The following is a 15,378-nucleotide window of genomic DNA, read 5'->3' as shown; positions in this document are numbered from 1 at the left end:
GAGCGAGAGGCTGTGTGGGGCTTAGCTGAAAGAAATGCGGGGGGGGTTGTGTCTGAATGTGCAAAGAGGTCTTTTGGAACAGCTTGGATAAACAGGAGACTCTTATGTTTTTTCCCGTTTATTCCCAGTATTTCCACAAATCTGGGAAGGAAATTTTAGCACTTGCAGAGAGCCTAGATGTCCTGTCGCTAATTTAGACATCTCATATCCCATGTGTAGCCAAGGATTTAAGAAATGTACTTCTGAATTTCATCTTGCAACTCTAATATAGATATTGCTAGTGGTTACATCAAGCTGAATTTAAAGCTACATCAACCTACATGAAAAGTTTTTCAAGTTACTCTTACTGCCCAAATACTATCCTTACACATGCTTTCTATCTTCCTATTAGCTCCTGTAGAAGAGAAAGTTGGTTCATTCTCTGAAGACAATATTACTTTAAGTGATCTTCATTCATTCTTGTTCAGAATAATTCTGAAGATTTATTGTGACAAAGCATAGTTAGAGGTGGTCCGGTCTGTTGGCTCTTTGAAATAAGAGTGAGAAAACTTCAACTGTTAAAAAGGGAAAAAATACCAAACCCAAACCCAAAAAAAGCTATTTTTCTCCATGTCTTTCATTACGTGAGAAGATGGGGAAAAACATCTGGAGTTATCTCTGAATTCAAAGGTGCAACCTGAAAATTCCTCTGCTGGCTCATTACACCTATTAATTGTCTTCATCTGCTGCCCTTTTTCAACTGACTCATATACTGTTTCCTTCTGGACTGCTGTTATTCTCTGCTTCATTAGCTGCTAATGAGTTGCCATACAGAACAGCATGTTGTCTTCCTTTATTCTTTCCTAACGTTTACTGAGGTGCTCAGGGCTTTTTTTTTTTTCCCTTTAGGTAGAGAGAGGGCTGGTGTGGGTTGAGAGGGAGAACTACAGATATCAGTAAGGTGATATCCAGCTTGGTACTCACAGGTTTAATTGTGCCTATAAAAGAAATTTTGGTGAAAATGAAATTTATCTTAGTTCTTTCAAATCATAAAATCTATTTGCTTCTCTCTTTAATGAATCTTTTTTATTCAGTGCTATAATATGTACGGTGTTATAATTAAAGAATGATAATGAAGGTAAATTGAAGTATTAATTTTTAAACCCTATTCTGATGTTGACTAACACTGCGAATGATGATTCACTCGGATTCTGAGTGTCTGCTTACAGATGTGACATTTTAGTTATTTATAAAAAAAATATTTAGGAAAGGATTCTCGAAGGGAGTGAAGGTTTTAAGGTTTTGGTGGTTTGGGGCTTTTTGTTTGTTTGGGTTTGGTTTTGTTTTTCTTTCGTTTCCCAGTTTGATTTTCAAGGCAGGAAAAAACCCCAACTGTGAAGTGCATACTGTCTTCTAGTCTCTCCAAAAGGGAAAGGTCGGTAAGGAAACACACACCTTGTAAATTCTGGGACTACTACAGAAAAAGTAACCTACTCCTTCTGTAGTTATGTAGGTAGGTTCTACCAAAATGATTTCTTAACTGGGAGCCATGGTAATTCCACAAGCACTGACTCTGAAACAGTAATAAATTTCAAATGCAGGACACAAGACTATGACAATATTTTGAAAGCAACTTAAAATGTCCAGTAATGTCCTTATTATATCAGAAAACTATTCAAAATTTAAATGCAACTAATTTAAAGGTAATTATTATATTTTAAAATACAAAAAGATGTAATTGACTCTTAATATAATTAGTAATTCAAGTTGAACTTTCATGGCTGAAATTCCAATTCATTAAGTCTGTTTAAAGGTACAAGTTCAATACATATGCTGCAGTACGACCAGATTATGAACCACACCAACCTTTTGATTTTGGTCAGCAACACTGACTTTTTGGGTGATTACCTTTTTTCTGTTCATGTGTTTCTGTGTCCTGGGTTCAGCATTAGCAGTCATTTTTTCTCCTCCTTAGTAGCTGGTGCAGTGTTGTGTTTTTGACTTTCAGCCTGGGAACAATGCTGATAACACCAATGTTTTTAGTTGCTGCTCAGTAATGTTTAGTCTGGCAAAGAACTTTCTGAGTCTCATGCTCTGCTAGGGAGGAGGGGAAGCCGGGAGGAATCAGAGACAGGACACCTGACCCAAACTGACCAAAGAGGTATTCCATACCACAGCATGTCATGCCCAGTATACAGACTGGTGGGGGAGTTACCCAGAAGGCCCAGATCACTGCTCGGGTCGGGCTGGGTATCGGTCGGTGGGTGGCGAGTGGTTGTATTCTCTTCCCTTGTTATTTCCCTTATCATTATTACTATTGGTGGTAGCAGCAGTGGTTTGTATTATACCTTAGTTACTGGACTGTTCTTTCAACCCATGGGAGTTACATTCTTTTGATTCTCCTCCCCATCCCTCGGGGGGGGGGGGGGGGGTGCGGGCAGGGGTAGTGGGCAAGCAGCTGTGTGGTTCTAGGTTGCCGGCTGGGTTTAAACCATGACGTTCTGGAAATACATGCAGATGTGTTCTTAGCCAGAAGTCACCTATGGGCATATTTTTTTTCTTTTCTCCTTAAACTTCATAATGTGGTGAAACAATTTTTTAAATGCATATTTTCTCATGAAAATAAACACTTACTGCTTTATATCCCCTGCATAGGAAGTGATGCTATGTAGATTTTGCTGGGATTATTTATCATAGAATGGTTTGGGTTGGAAAGGACCTTAAGATCATCTAGTTCCAATTCCCCTGCCATGGGCAGGGACACTTCCCACTAGACCAGGTCACTCAAGGCCCTGTTTGTTTCCTTTCCAATAGTGATGTATAGATATAAGATCAAACTTTAAGTGTCATCTAATTGTATAAAATAACATTTTATTTGTTTCAATGTATGTTTTACTGTGAGCTTTTGGCAACTCCATATGCAAATACTACATGTGTTGTCAAGCCTAAAAACCCAGCTCTGGGCTGAGAAAGCATCTCTGATGCAAAATTCACCTTCAGGAAGATAAACATAACTTCCATTTACACCTGAAGTTGTCCTTCTGCTCTCGTCTTGTTAGCAAGTGAAGTACTGTACTGTGCAACTGCATGTCTTTGGGGCTGTGAGTTAACACTTTCCTATATGTCTTTTAATAAACAGTATGGAAAGAACACATCCAGACATACCAGTCTTTGCAACACGTAGGCACAATGAGACTTCTGTTCTCCACTCTTCCGATGTGCAAAAATAAGTTCCAATAATGTATTGCAGCTGAATCACATACCAAGAGAGTAGGCCTCAGACTTGGAAAGAAACTTTGGAAAACTTATTCCCCAGGTAACATCAAAATTTCTCTTCTGAAAGACAAAAGAAATGAGGCAAAGAAATCACTAGATCTGATTTGACAGAGGGATGAAAATGAGTTAAAATAAATGGAATAAAATCTGAACATGAATACAAAGAAATAGGAAATCATTATCATAGTGTCTGCTTAATTTACAGACTTGGATATAGATGTGCAGCGAATCAGAAAAGGAGTTGTCTGGGAAAAAAATGTGAAAGGCTAGGCGCAATAAAATGTTTCACAGGTAAAATTTGAAATAATCATATTAAACCAAGGTGAAAATGGCTTTAAATCTCTCTAAATAAAATGTATTTGCAAAAAATCCAAGGAACGGTGGCACTGTGTGTCCATGCACATATGAAATGTCACTAAGTCTGGTGTATGAAAGATCACTTTTTAAATTTTGTGCTTTTTACATCTGCACTTTTTATCTCTCATCATATTACCAGGTTAAAAAAAAATAAATACATATCTACCCTTCTTAAAAATAAAACAATCAATCCAAAGATCACCAATTTGCCATTAATTCATCATGGCTCTGTAGTACGTAGTGCAGGATTTTATCAGTTACATGTCCTTATGGAAATGGTTGGGTCTGTATGCCTCACAGAGGAAGAAAAAAAATGAAAGTAATTGCCTTGAGGAAATTATTATGTTTTCTGCTCACCTAAGTTCCTTTTTAAGGTTCTGCACAATGCTACTGGCTGAAGACTTACAGTGGTACCCAGTTTTGAATGTTCAGCTGCTCCTAGAAAAATAAAATGGTCAAGTAAGAGAAAGAAAAAAAAATTATTGCCCATCCTTTAAGTAAAACTTATGTTTTATTTTACTTTAATCATTTACATTGCAATTTATACTGAATCTGTGACTACATGTGCAGGTCACAGTGCAGACAGAAGGAAGTACAGTATATGCTACAGCTGAAACAAAATCCTTTTTGCCTCTGTCATGAGGTATCTTTCAAAAAGATATAAAAGAAACTGTACTCAAGCAGCCAGTAGAATGCTGTTACTCATTACCTGGTAATAGACAGCACTAAGCTTAAAATATTAACTTTGATATTAGATCTTCCCCTTAAAAGAATTTGAATAATACAATGTGATAATTTTCTATCCCATTTACTATCAACTCTCCTCTATTTAATAAACAGTGCACAAAAGAATGGCACCTGTGTAGGATCCAGGAGCTGGCTTTTTTCCTAGGAGGGCATCTAACAAGTTTTGACACATAGGCTTTCAATGCCTACTGGTGATGATGAAAATTTAAGTGGTTTTATATGAAAGATTTAATTTGAGTTTCTGCAATACAATACCTGTGTGAAAGTAGCTACACATGTCTTTGCCTATCAGTATCTGTGGATTGAAATGGGGAGTAATTTTTATGAAATTAGAAAAAGATACCACCAGTACCCTTTTTCTCCACAGTAAAGACCTTAAAGAAGAAGGAGCAAGCCTCATAAGCACGCTGGAAAGAAAAGAGAGCATCCAAAATTTATGAGGATTAATAAAACAGTTGTAGTTAATTTGTTATGTGAAAATGGGAGTGGAAGAAAGATTTTTAATACAGGGATGGTTGCTCCTGTGTTATTGCAGGGCTCCTCCAGAAGTAAGGCTCACAAGGTTTAGCGTTGTTTCCCAGTTATCTGTGTCTCAGTATCCCACCTACTGGTAGTGGGATGTAGCACCAAAATTTGTGGATCAGAAAGAAAGAAAAGAAAAACTGTTAATGAGGGGTGTTTGGGAGAGTGGCTGTTAACTTCATACACTGCTGCATAAAGCACTTCTGTTGCATGTGCACAACATTCAAGATATTAAAAATTTAAATTTTTAAAAGACTTATTTGGAAAGTAAATATGCATTTGGAGTGTCAGTTTCCTTCTATAAATATATATAATAATGCTTTGTTTAGGTTTGCAACTCTTCTAACACTAAAGAAAAATACAAATTAGGACTTTTTTAATATACGTCTCTATGAATGTGAGAAGCAATTTTGTTTGTGCTGGTAGAGATACTTAGAAGCTGAAAGAGGTAACTACTACTGGCATCTCATAAGTATCTTATTTCCCTCAAGGAGCTTTTGTCCAAGACAGCCACTCTTCTGATGCACTTTGTAAAACCGCAGCAGCACAATCTCCCATAGCCCTAAGAAGAATTTTCTCTCCACACGTTCAAGATGACCGTCCCTGCGTAATTACAAAACCTACTCCCTGTCACATTACATTCCCTTTGCATCCAGTCATTGCAGGCAAACAGCCATCATGATATGAAGATAAGCAGAGGGAATGTATTTAATGTTATTTCACAGCAGCACAGATTATTGTTTTGATGGGCAAGGTTCAGTTCTGCTTTCTTCCCTTGATAAGAAAGTGAATACATGGAGCTCCTTGCTACCATAACAATTTAATTAAAACCCCCCTCAGCCTGAAAGTAAAAGTTTTTACATAAAGTTACTTGCACTCTCTGGTGCTGGTTTTGTGGCCATAACAGATAAATCATTACATAAGATCAGCTTCACCATCATGGTTCTGCTTATGAAGTTAAAACTAAAAGTTGTACTCAACACAACTAGAAGGGGTGAAAGAGGTAAAATAATCTTAGACTTCCAGTGCTTCTTAACTGGAAAAAAAAAAAAAGAATGCATTGAGATTATCATTAATCTACCTAAACCTGAGTAGAAGTAAATAGGTATAATCCCTTAGAAAACAAAATCACAGAGAAAAACAATACCAACCACCTGTTTCACTTCTCTGCATGCTATTTTATCTGAGTCAAAGAATGGGTAACTAATTCAGTATCTTCCACCCTGTTCAGATTTCCTTTAGCAATGTCTACTAGCAATCTTAAAACTGGTAGTTTTCCTTGGCTCACTTGGCAATTAGTTAGTTTCAATCTCAAAGAATAATTTGAATATGAACTTTAAGCAAAAATTATTCATATATTTCACCCTGGCTTGCCATTATGTTTCAAAACATCCTTTTCAGCAAATGGAAAAGGTATATGACACATGCAGAAAGAAAGAGCTGCAGGTAATAATACCAGTGAATAAATCATAAATACAATAGTTGTAAAAAAAATAAATCCTGATCATATGCTTGCTGCTTGCTGAACAGATAACTTCTTTAAATTTGTATATTAATTTCTCCCATCTTATCTATGTATTTGAAATTGTCATTAGTACAGAAAATGGTATGCTTAAAACCACTCACACTCTTTTGAAATCCCCTGTTAAAGTTTAATATAATTTAGAAATACTGCATTTTGCAAAATGTGAAATAACGCTGTAGAGAGGGAGGCAAATGCTTAGACATTAAAGATGAAGTATTATAATCATGATGAAGGAAAAACTGGAGCTAAGAGAAGTTTAAATTTTTAAGGTTTTTCCATTCAGATTTAAATGAATTGTCACATGGAAAGCTAGATTTATTTCCTAGTCTACAATGCCTAATTTCCTTGTAAGAAACAAAAACTTCAGACTATTCTATTAAAAATTTAAGCGAGATAGTTTAATTCTGTAACAGGTTCAGATCTATACTTGCAGTCAGATTTTTCCTGTAGAAGTTTTTGGCTTGGTCTCCACTACTAAGTTTAAACTCCTGAGAAGAAAGCACTGCTTAGAAATGAGTGACCTCAGAAAGAGGTTTGGATGGTCTTTTGGAAGCTCAAGCTCATGAAATAATATTTCTTTCTTTTTTTAATTTAAAAAAAAAGAGGAAAATTTTGTCATTTTACATTAATTTGATTTCAGTTATTGGAAGTTGTTTATTTTGTCCTTGGTTTTGCCAAGTTGTAAAGTTATGATCTTTGAGCTCTTTAAATGCTATGAAAACACTTATTTTCTTTTATCTCTCTATATTTTATAATCAGTGAACATCAGCACTGTCACATCTGTATCATTTAAAGGCTTATATTCAGTCAGTCACAAGTCAGTTATGTGACCCAGCCCTAGATATTGCTGCTTTCCACAGACTTGTAATGATAAAGCTCATTTTAATTTCCAAAGATTTACTCACTGTTAATCAACTCTGAAATTCAGAATGAGTGAAATGCTCCCATCAGTATTTACCCTGGAAAATGAACAACTTCGAAAAGGAGCCTAAGCAGCCAGAAATATGCAGCATAAAATATGCAGTGAGTCAGAAGAGGAAAGAAAAGCAATAGCATTCTTACAAATTCTCTTAGCCCAAGGGCATCAGTGACTTGTAACATAAGCCAGCACATTAAGTGCTTTGTTTTGACAATTTATTTATAAAGAAATTTATATTTTCATGGCTTAGTAATGGAGCACTAGGAACTCCAGCTTTGATTTGTGTATCTCCCCTTTAACCTCTACCAGTTGTAGACATGCCAGCTCGTGACTGTTTCATAAATGGCATCTTGTTCTGTAATCTTCACAGCATCTCTGATTTACTGAAAACATGAAAAAACATATATATGTGCAGATGACATAAAAATTGATAAATTGAGGCATAAGAAACAGAAGAGAAAAGAATTGTAAAATAAATACAGTTTGCTCAGGCAATGGCTGTATTTGCTACCAGAGATTTTATACTCTGACACAGGATTGCAAGTGACAACTATAGTATGTATTCCTGGCTGTGGAATGGTGGCACTCTTTGAGCTTTGGGGTTGGTACAATTAATTCAGTGTTCTATCTGAAACAAAAACCTGTTTATTTGATGGCTTTACACCATGCCTCAGGAAATTCATACTTTTTTCAAGAAAGGTATAGTTATGCCTTTCAAATTAGAACATTTTTTCTAACCTTTGGTCCTATTTATCTGTCTGTTATTCAAAATTTCAGCTTTTCTTATATAGTGGATGTACAAAATAAAAAAGAGCAACTATAAAAAAAACCAACACAAATAGAAATTGAGTCTGATAGTGTTTTTCTTTGATTGCTTTTTGATGTTTCCAGACCAGAGTCATTCCCTGCCTTTGGTGAGGTAATGTCTCTCTTTCTTCCTGTGCCTTAAGCACTAATAGCTCATTGCAGATGGTCTGACTTGATGATCAGGATATCAGAAACACTTTAACTCTAAATTAATCTACAGTGTCAGCCTGTCACTGTCATCTGTGTCACCACCAACACTTCTTGTGGTTTGCCAAGAGCAGTAGGACTGCTGCTGTGCCTGTTTATCTCAGTGGCCTTCAGTCTTACCAAGAGTTAAAAAGGATGCTCTTCAGAACTGACTTTATTGCAAAAAAAACCCAAACTGAACGGTTTACAATGGCCCTTTCCAGTCTGAGGGTGGCTTCAAATCTGCCAGGAGAGAGTGCTAATGATTTATCCACCTGGTAATGGTTTTCAGTCAGGAATTCTGTGAATTTTTTGGTTTGGGTTTTTTTGGTTTGTTGTTTGTTTTTTTTTTCCTAAGGTTATCTGTTAAGATCCGGGAACAGATACATTAGAAGAGTTATTACTTAGTGTTATTTTTTTATTAAGTATATCATACCTAGACAACACTGATCTTACTAAATTTTCACTGTGGATACTGAAGTTAAACATATGCATCACTACCAGACCGTTCTGGTTATCAGAAGACAATAATAAACTGATGTTTGTACTTTTATTTGCTCACCAATTTGTACATAATTGTCATTGATATTGCTCTCCTGTATTGCTTGTGTTTTTCTATTGAGTTTTTACTTTATCAATAATGTTTATTTTAAGTACTATTGAGACGGATGTTTTGCTTGGTTGTTTTTTCTTTCTGAAAAGAGTGTTTAAATCTGGAGATCTGACATTACAACTTAATTTGAATGTAACTTTTTAATTGGAGAATCCTTGCTCTAATATAAATTGCAAAGTCAAGTCATTAACTTGAGTTTCTTTCCCTGCCTGACACCAGTTAAAGAGTTAGGTTGGGTAGAGAAATTTTGGCCTCAGTTTGGTAGTCTCTAGTAGGGTAAGGAACGCTATATAGCACAGTTACCTTGCCTTTAGAAGAACTACTGTTCTATGAAGCCTAATCTCAGGGAACAGTATCTGGTTTGTAAATATTTTATTTTATAAAAGCAAGGTTGGGAAAAGTGAAGCAGAATTACTGAAAATAAAATAAAATTAGAAATTATTTGCCACAGAAAAACTGTACACGTTGTAACAATTGTGAAGTGTTTAGTTACCAGTTTTCGACATGATCAGGTTTGGTAGTGGCTCAGCCAAGTTAAAACAATGTGGAAAACTGGCAAAGTGCAACCTGGTTGAATAGTAGCTATCTAAGTTATGAGGTTGTCCCGAAGCAGAAGAGTCAACAATAATAACGGATCTTACAAAAAAAAACTGAGAGCTCTCATTTTGTAAATTTAATGCAATGGTAAGAAAGGAATAAAATCTGCTAAGAGTTAAATGGTAATTTCAGGTCAATAATGGTATGGCCTCTTCCAATGAAACTACAGATTTTTAAAGCATTGCTGATATTTAAACTTGTTTATATTATGGTAATTAAAAGTTCTTCTATTCCCGGTGTTCAAGTCATAGTAGACTCATATTCAGGTTTTCTTGTGTGTCCAAAGCCTGTACTTTACTGATCACTGTGGCTTAACTTTTCTCAGCTTAATGAGATTTGGGTCCTCTTTATGCTTTCTGTTAGTAGATCTACTTTCACAAGGTACATAATGGGACAATATAGCAATAATGGCTATGGAGGTAACTGGAGGATTTTGTGATTGAGTTTACTCATCTGGGTTTGCCTTGTTTCTTTACATATTTGCTGACTAATCTAAGCTATCATAATTCCATATATTCATTTTCTTCACATTTATGAAGCTTACTGCTAATAGAAGTCCACTGATTTTTAGCCCAGAAGTGGCTGTTCTTCAGTAATGTAGATGTGATGCTGTTTTGGTCTCGGGAAAAGCATCACTGAAGAGGTAATTGTATTTCTGATTTTTACTCTTTCTTAGGAAACGTCTGTCTTTGCTTACACTCCTTTATTTAGGAAGGACTCTGAAGTTCTTTAGGTTGATGCATGGGTAGGGCTTAATAACAAAAGAAATGTGATTTATGTTTGCTGCTTAGAGCCATAATATTTTCAAACAACAGCAGCATTGAAATGACAACTAAATGTACAATTTATTCTTGTCAAACAGTGTGGGCGTATTTGAAGTTGACAAGGCATAAACTGTGAAGTGGTCTCCCTTTTAACCAATGTAGCACTAATATACATTGATATAACGTGAAGGGATAATATAGTCTTCCGTGAATTGAAACTGCAAGAATTATGTAGAACTTTTAGAAGTTAATTCTACTCTTCCCGTATGAAGTTTTACGTTTATGTCTAAGGAGTTTGAACTCAACTTTTGGACATAAAGTTATGAAGACTAATAAGGAAAAGAATTCATTGGCAGACACAAAAAGATTGCTAAAATGCAAAGATGCAATGGGCGATGGAGCTAGGCACTTGCATACTGTCTGCAGGAGCAGAGGGCCATAGTCCATTGCACCCAGACCCTGGTGTGGCCCTAGGTCCGTCTCCTACCAGGCTCTGTGGACATCATCAAATCACCCTGATGACCTGGTTATGCCCGATGACCTGGTTATGCCCAATGACCTGATTATCTTCCCTGTTTTTGTTTTGTTTCCTTTGGAATCTTATACCACTCTATACTGGTGTTTTTCCTCTCGCATCCATGGGCTACTAGCAATCTTTGGCTGAAATTTTGCCTTCCTCATCTCACAACAGACTATTTCCCAGCACTTCCAATCGGGGCAGCCAGTCCTTGTACACAGGCACCAGGAGCTGCTGAGAAAAAAGGTTGTAACAGGTACTAACATTTCTTAGGGTATAGGCCTTGTTAGTGGACTGGCACAGAAAAAAGTAATTTTGTTGTCTTGCCTTCACACATGTGTCAGGCTACAGTTTGTTCAGAAATATGCTTTGAAAAATTGATATCCCCTTGAAGCTTCTGGATGTGAGTAGTTAGACTAAAGCCAGTGGAAAAGAGGTTCCATAATTGAAAGACCCAGCGTTTCTTGTCTTTAAAATGCCCTGGAATTGTGATAGATCATACCTTGGCAGCCAGTCCTAAAAAGGAGCAGAACATTCAAAACTGTTCTATTGTTAGAGCAAGCTTTAGGCAACCTACTTAAGCTATCAAAACAGAGATTAAAGTGAGGTTACCAGTTCCAGTTCTTTTCCAATGCATAACTGCAAATGCAAAAAAGGAAAAATTAGAAATTTCCTACATTAAAACATTGGTTACCTTGGGTCAGGCTTTTCTAGGAAGAAGGGGCTTTCCATCTAGGCCTCCATAAATAATGTTAACCCACAGCTCTCATTTTGCATCCTCAGTAACTTATGTGAACTTAATGCAAAACTATCTTTGAAATCATAATCAGCTGCATAGTATTTTGCAGAAAATAATCATTTCTGCAGCCTGATGAAGTAATAACTGTGGGTAATTCACAGAGGAATGCAATGGGAAATATTTTAAATTTCCATCTTTTTTTAAAGAAAGTTTTATATCTTATTTACTCTGAAAATTCAAAAGAGAATTATATAAGTCATCAAAATTTAACTTATTTATAAAGAAGTAAATATTTACCAAAGGAAATTGTCTCTTCTATATACTATACGCATTGGAATAGAATAATTAAGGTCTGTACATGTGGTAAGTATTTGTTGCTTATAAAGAATATTAGGAGGTGGTAAAAATTATTAGGAAAATAATGACCAGTTCTGAGTGTGTTTGTCCCTAACTTCTTTTACTGCAGCGTACGTTTCAATGCTTAGCTTAATGCCCAAGGATACTGGTTTTAATCAGAACTTGAATCCTGACTTATTAAACTTCTTCCAGTCTTACACAATAATCTTTAAGCATTAAAATTTAGTTGACTGCTGTTAACAAGTTTTTTTCAGTACATGATAAGGGCTTGCTGGATGTGCATAGGTAGAAATTCTTTTCTTTTACAGGAATGTGTCTTAGCAACCATGTCCTTTTGATTCCTTTGGGTACACAGGGAAAAGAAATTAAACTTTCTTTCTAATTAATGTAATACAGTTAGTCCAGATTGATGAAGGGGTGGCTGTACGTTTGTGACTGAGGGAATAAACCAAATATGTCAATTTGCATGAAAAAGTAAACATCGTGTGTTTGGCACAGAATTTCAGATTAATTGTCAGCACAATAATTATGTAAGTGTAATTAATGTTCAGGCTCTGAAGTCACTGGAGTAGCAAGAATGCCCAAATACAAATCTGTAGTGTTGTCAACATTTATGCGAGTACAGGAATTCTAAGGGTGCTGTTATATACAATTAAGTCAGCAAGCTGCCTGATTATCAGCTAAATAAAATGATTAATGGTTATGACCCTGCTAAATTTCTGACAGTCATCTCTTTGAGTGTAACAAGGCTGTTTTCTGGAATGGTGGATTTTGATTGCATATTGTCTTGCCACTTGTGTCTTTGCTTTCACCTTGCTATCCAGGCACCTTCTCCATCTCTGGTTTACAACTTAAACTAAAAAGGCAGTTCTTCTATTTTTTCATCATTAGGTTTGTTCTTGCTGCAATGATTATGTGCAGATTCTGTAATTTTTAATATTAAGTCAAGCTCTACAATTTTTAACATGTTTACTTAAATCTGAATTTGTACACTGAGCTGGAAGGGCTTGCAGGAGAATTTTAGTCCCAAGTATTATTTCCATGTTTTTTTAAAGAATACGAAAGGCACTATTTAGTATGCTATTTCATTTCTGTTGTAATAATTTTTAAGCCCAAGGCAGAGGCTATGTATTGAATTTGTTGATAAATCACATTTTCTCAATAGTAGTGGTGGGAGAAGCAGAAAGAGAGGATGCAGTTGGAGATTACACTTTGAAGGAGCATGGCTGAGAAGTGTAACAGAGCCTGCTCAGCTGAAATGCATTACTAAAGAAGAATAAACCAAATTGAAAGAAATGAAAGAGACTGAATCATGAAGGCACATTCTTCTAACTCTAGAGGAATATGGAGTATTTTTTTGTTTGGTTTTAAGTCCATCAGACAAGGAATAAAAATTTGGAAGAGCAGAGAGAAAACAGTTGTCCTTGAATACTGGATTCTCTTTGAAATACAGCTTGCATTTATCTTTAGAGATGACAAGATTTTTGTTTTGTTTTAAATAGTGTTATGGAGATGAAAGCCCGAAGACTCAGAAACACAAAAATGTGAAATAAATTACATTAATTGAGTCTTATTTTTCCTTTCAGAAGCTGTCTTTAGTCCACATGCCAACTGCATGTAGGTCCTCTAGAATCCAAGGACTTGCTTTTGAGGACACTGGACTTTGATCAGCTTGTATACAAGTGCCTTACTGGATATAAATTACTTCCAACTGCTGTGGAAAGTCACCCCTTCTTTGCAGTTCTCAAAGACAGCCCAGACAGTGGAGAAAATCTTTATGTGCTTGAAACTCCTGTTACTTATTTCACTGGCCTCAACACAAGGTATGGCTGATCAATGTGTTTTGCAGTGCACAGGGATTCCAGATTACGTTTAACTTTGTGTCCAAATTGTGACAATATTAAAATTTTTATTTTTACTCTGAAATTTGGCCTTAGTTTAGCACAGCTGTTTTACATTTTCAACTTTCATACTTGTTTTAAGTATTCACCAGCTACCATTTATATAGTTTTACAGTAATTTTTCAGTAATAGAGAGAATATACAAATATGTCATCTGTTAGAAGAAAAATGTTTCTTGTTTTGTTTCAATTATGATTCACTTGAATTCAGAGGATCAAGAAATAAAGATACTTCTAGCAATTTTAAATACATAATATTTCACATGAACAAGGGAATTGGGTAGCAATGTCATAGTTAAACAGCAGAGAAGAAATGTGTGACTAGATGTGTGTCCAATATTATGTATAGGTCAGTGGAGCAAATTAAGACAAATGTAGTTCAGTTGTCTTAGCTTTCTACTGCAGTTCGACTGTCCGTGTGCTCTCTGTTTTATTATAGTGAAGAATTACAGCACTTCTGCACATTTATCCTGTGTATCCAGGCATCTTTTTCATGGCCTTTTCAGTGTTTCTGATTTTCCCCCCAAATATGTATATTCTCTGAAATGCTTTTGAAACTGCAAGGTACTAAGCCTTCACCTGTACTTTCCTTGTACTGTCACTTTTTGTATTGTCACTATAGGATCGTGCAAATAGTTAATATAAGGGAAATGCAGAATCCCATTTTTCATGAGATGTTTGTATGGTTGGACATGGTAGAACTGATTCAGGGAACTGTCAGTCATGCAATGGAGCTGTTGTATGCAGAATCTTTCTTCCTAGACCTAATTGCAAGCTTCTCCACTAGTCTCCTATGATCCCAGACTTTTGCGTGTGTTATTTTTAAGGCTTGGTAGGGGAGTTCAGTTTTCTGTTAAACAGCATCATGTTTTCTGGAGACCTGAGAGATCTATCATGCTATGTACGTCTTGTTTTCAACCTAGTTCTTGCTGTTTGAAGTTTTTTCCTTCCTGGCCGATGTTTTTTTTCTCCACCACTATACATGTGGATTGAAGCATATTCTTATTTACATTTTGTTTCTATGTCTTCCCCATAAATGTAACAATGACTTTGGATTACTGAACTTTGTCTTAGTGTTTGTAATTTGATATAGTGACAGAGGTTGCGTTGGTTTATACACTAGTAGTGCTTTTGGTAGGGTGCTGAATGTTTGGGTTCTTTTATTGCCTAGTACATTCTTTCCACTTCCACAGTATTCTTTTCTGACACTTGAGGTCTTGAGCTGGTCCCTGTAGGAAAAAGCACTTTTAAACCAGGAGACAGAGACCTGCTTTCCTGAGATGTCTCTCTGATGGACACCTTGTGGAGGCAAAGGTGCCCAGATGCTACTGGAACTGCTGACATGACAGCTCGGAAGATTTGGAGGTCCACTCTGAATTTCATTAGATGCAGTGCAGAAAGCACTACTTCAGGGACAAAGATAAAAAGCACAGGTATTAAGAAGAAGAAATTATATTTGGATTTTTTCAGTTTGCAGACTGTGTTTCTTTAGACATTATTCAACTATTTGCATGACAACAATAGGCAAGATCTTATTGTCTCAGAAAAAGCTGTTACTGATATCCTTTCCAGC

The 15,378-nt window shown here is 36.0% G+C and overlaps 1 long non-coding RNA gene across 1 annotated transcript in view; it reads left to right on the top strand.

The window, feature by feature from the left end:
* LOC133265216 (uncharacterized) overlaps positions 1-15,378 on the top strand; it is a 247,094-nt gene that overhangs the window by 169,382 nt on the left and 62,334 nt on the right. Inside the window, exons 3-4 of the long non-coding RNA XR_009741896.1 lie at positions 13,492-13,728; positions 14,999-15,238. This is a non-coding gene — a long non-coding RNA (uncharacterized LOC133265216). The remainder of the gene's footprint in view (positions 1-13,491; positions 13,729-14,998; positions 15,239-15,378) is intronic.

Source organism: Pezoporus flaviventris, unplaced genomic scaffold (assembly GCF_033815535.1).
Source record: "Pezoporus flaviventris isolate CSIRO_AGI_PZ_B2104156 unplaced genomic scaffold, CSIRO_AGI_Pfla_v1 ptg000005l, whole genome shotgun sequence".
Taxonomy (NCBI): Eukaryota; Metazoa; Chordata; class Aves; order Psittaciformes; family Psittacidae; genus Pezoporus; species Pezoporus flaviventris.
The sequence above is the reverse complement of the archived record's forward strand: the minus strand, read 5'-3'. Positions and strand labels throughout refer to the sequence as shown.